This window comes from Capsicum annuum, chromosome 5 (genome assembly GCF_002878395.1).
Source record: "Capsicum annuum cultivar UCD-10X-F1 chromosome 5, UCD10Xv1.1, whole genome shotgun sequence".
NCBI classification, from domain to species: domain Eukaryota; kingdom Viridiplantae; phylum Streptophyta; class Magnoliopsida; order Solanales; family Solanaceae; genus Capsicum; species Capsicum annuum.
Genome location: NC_061115.1, coordinates 39,272,848 through 39,277,267, shown reverse-complemented (window position 1 = coordinate 39,277,267; position 4,420 = coordinate 39,272,848).

The window sequence follows — 4,420 nt, the reverse complement described above, 5'->3', positions numbered from 1 at the left end:
ACACTGGCAATAAAACTTCTGCTCGAGAGGCTAGAGATTAAGAAGAGGAAGATAATCAAGAATCACTTGATAGGGATAGAGTTTGAAAGAACAGAGTTCAATTACCGCCACTCATCAATATTTGTCAGTTTCTGACTATCTAGAAAATGATTTAGAATGTGTTGAACCAGTTGAGATAGGTGCTATTATTCCACCTAAATTGCCCCCAAAGAACAAAATTTGACATTACAAATAGAATTATTAAGTTATATAAATTGAAGGGTGTGCTTTTTGGTATACCTACTGATGATGCAAACCTATACATTATGAACTTTATGGGTATTTGCACTTTGTACAATCTGCTGAGGGCTAATGAGGAATCTTTATGACTCAGGTTATTCCCATTCTCTATAACAAATGAAGTGATGTTATGGTTAAAAGAGCTACCTTGTAGGTTTATTACTACTTAAAATTAGTTGAGGATACAATTCTTGGACCAATTTTTCCTGCCTTCTTAGATGATATAGTTAAGAGATAAGATCTATAATTTTAGATAGTTACATTTAGAGGCACCTTACAAGATATAGTTGAGGTTCAAGAAAAAGTTGATGAACGTTACAAATCATAAAAAGGAACTTGCTGGAGATATTATACAGAGCCTTAAATTCTTATACAAATGCTATGTTTGACACAATTACAGGGGGATCTTTCCTTTAGTCTTTGATGTGATCAAGCTGCAGAGATCTTAGATCAGATTACTAAAACAAATTGGGGGTGGCCTACTTGGGAGGAAGAAAAGTTAGCTAGTACTTATGCTAATAGTGCTTCTAATAAGCAGAGAGAATTAGATAAGATAGTGGCTTAAGAGGTAGAAAACTGAAGGACGGAGATTGGGTTTCTTACTTAGCAATTTTGGCATGAAAAGTCTAGTTCTAAAAAAGGGGTAAAGTACTTCCATAAAGAGATGGAAAATTTCAATTAAAAGAGACAAGGGTCTAATAAAGACACTTGGAACTTAAGGAAAGAGAATCAAGGTCAGAACTACTATAGAGATAAGTATAGTGATAAAAGTAGGGAATGATTGTGGCTAGAGGGGAAAGGATGATTACAAGAATGACAATGCTCATTATGTTCCTCTAGGGAATCATGATTTTTATTCCAGTAGCTTGAAAATAGAAGCGCTACTTTATATGTTTCTTAAGGTTTTTGAGAGCCAAAAGAGTTTCCTTAAGGATATTAAGGCAGACATATCATGGTTGAGGTAGAAAATAGAATCATATGCCACCTTTGTTATGCAGCTTGACTAGCAACTTGGGCAAATGTCAGCTACATTGAATTAGTATTCACCGGGAACTATTCCTAGAAGTACTATTTAATATTTAAAGAATGACAGTCACTTCCAAGCCATCACTGTAGAATAGTAAGGCTACTATTTATTAACCTATGCTCATGGTTGAAGATGAGATGAATGATGCCATAGAAATGGATGATGCACCCAAAGCTAAAACTGAGAAGTTGGTGTCTAATGGTGGGATATAGAAGAAATAGATGGGTGTACCAAAATAAGTTAATAATGATAAAGACAAGGGTGCGGAGGTCACACCAATATTGAATCCTATTCTATGACCTACACCATATTTTCCTCAAAAGTTAAAGAAGAAAGCAAAAGAAGAGAAATAATAGAAATTTATTTCGTGTGTGAATACACCTTTTATGGAATCTTTAGAGTAGATGCCTGGTTATAAGAAATACATGAAGGATTTAGTGACTAAGAAATGGAAAGTTATATTTAAGCCCACTTACAATATGCATCATTGTAGAGTTATTTCCTCGTAATCTTTGGTTGAGAAAAAGTAGGATCCAAGCATTTTCACTATTCCTTATAATATTAGGTCATTAAATTATACAAGAGCATTATATGTCTTTGGATCTAGTACTAATATCATTTTTATATAAGTAGTTGGGTTTGGGGTCACCTAATACAACCTGTATGAGACTAATGATGGCCAATTGTATAATGAAGAAGCCAATTGGCACATTGTGGAATATGTTGGTGATGGTATCCTCTCTCATATTCTAAGTTGACTTTGTGACTTTCATTTAGGACGTAGATTTTAACATCCCTATTATTTTTGGAAAGCCCTTCTTAGACACTGCTAAGGCATTGGTTGACATAGAGATAGAACAGATTAATTCAGGATTGCTGAGGAATAAATCACCTTCACTGTGTGTTAGTTGATGAGGAATTCAAAAGATATGTTTGTAGTGTTTGTGATATAAATTGTTTATGAATATGCATTTTATTTACCTATTAAAGAAAGGCTTGGTGACAAAGCATTGGCGGTGATGATCATGAAGTTTGATAGCAACAGTATTGATGAGTATGATGAGATAGTGAGTGCACTTCTTAATAGAGGGTTTTATTCTTATGCATTAAAGAAATTGTATCTTGATTTGAAGAATATATTGACCCTGCATACTCGATTATTTATTAAGGAGCCATCGGTCTTGAATTTAAGCCACCTTAATAATAATATTATGCATTTTCTGGGTTCGACAATACCTTGCCAGTTATTATTGCAGTAGATTTTCTAGAATCATGGGTTGAAGCCTTGATATCGGTATTGTAGAGTTTGAAACAGACCATTGGTTGGACTATTATGTATACTGTTGGAATTCCACCCAAAATTTGCGCTCACAAGATTTAGTTTGAATCAAAGTAGGTGGCTAGCATTGAGCATCAATATAATTTGAATACACCTATACAGGAGGTGGTGAAGAAGGAGATTATTAAGTGGTTAGATACTGGTATGGTTTACCTTATTACTGTCTTACTGTGTACCAAAGAAGGGTGGGATCACTATGGTCTCGAATGAGAAGAATGATTTAGTTATAATAAAACAAGTTACGGGATAGAGAGTTTGCATGTATTGTCAGAAGCTAAATACTTGGATGCAAAAAGATCACTTTACTATGCCATTCATAGATCAAATATTAGACCATCTTGCAGGTAAAGGATGGTATTATTTTCTCGATGGTTATTCGAGATATAATAAGAATTATATTATTCATGAGGACCAAGAGAAAATAACTTTCACATGTCCACATGGTATGTTTGAATTAAAGAAGGGGCCTTTTGATCATTGGAATGCCCCACCACCTTTTAGAATTGCATGATATCTATATTTTTTATATAATGGATAATACTAATGAGATCTTCTTGGATGATTCTATGTTATTGGTGACTCGTTCAATGACTATTTTGATTACTTGACTAATTCACTTTAGAAATGTAAGGAATGAAACCTGGTTCGGAATTAGGAGAATTATCAGTTTTTAGTTAAAGAGGGGATAGTTCTTAGGCGGCAAAATTTTAGAGAAAGGGTTAGAGGTCGACAAGGCTAAAATATAGGTGATATAAACATTACCTTCATCGATTTTTTTAAAGGGTATTTGGAGTTTCTTACGTCATCCATGCTTTTATAGGTGGTTTATCAAGTACTTCTCTAAGATTAAAAATCCATTGAGAAAAATATTAGAGAATGAGGTAAAATTTATGGTTGATGAGGCTTGTCTCAAGAGGTAAAATATTAGAGAATGAGGTAAAATTTAGTACTTTCCCTTCACCCAAAACCATCTATAACAAATAATTTCAGCACCCAAAAGCATTAGATACATTATTATTCATCTTTTTCCCTTCAAGAAAACCCTTGCCCCCTCAAGAACGCCAACAACTTGATCAAATTTTAATCAAGAAAAGTGAAAACCCAAGCTTTCTAATTCAAGAACTTCAGGAAGAAGCTGCAAGAACACCACTAGAGTTTCAAAGTTCAAGATTTTACATTAAATTAATCAAATAAGGTTTGAGGTGTTATGGACAATGTTACTCCTTTCATCCTTATGCACAAAACTAGCCTTTAAAGTTGAATTTACATGAATATACATAATTTGTCTTATAGGTTTTATACCCAATTGTCATTATTTTATGTTTATGAAGTTACAAGTGATTTGGTGTTGAATTGTATCTCTTTTTTCACATGCCCATATGTCTGGCTTGGTTTTACATATATTGAGAATTGAATTTATTTGTCTTGACTAGAAATTATTTAAGAAATTTTAAGATTTTTATTTTTAAGCATGATCCTTGTAATGCTTTTATATGCCTAAGAGAAAGGTTGATTTCTTGTCTTATCACTCTATCCCTAGATTGGATCCTTCTATTTAACGTGATGTGTGGCGCTTGTAGTGTGGCCCAAGGATATGTCCTAGGAAAAAGATGTAAGAATATACTTTATCCCATTTATTATGAAAGCAAAGCACTCACCCCAACATATAAAAATTACATGGTTACTAAACAGGAGTTGCGGTGGTGTTTGCTGGAAGTTTCAGTCTTATTTGATTGGTACCAAAGTCATTGTGTATATTGACCATTCAAATCTTA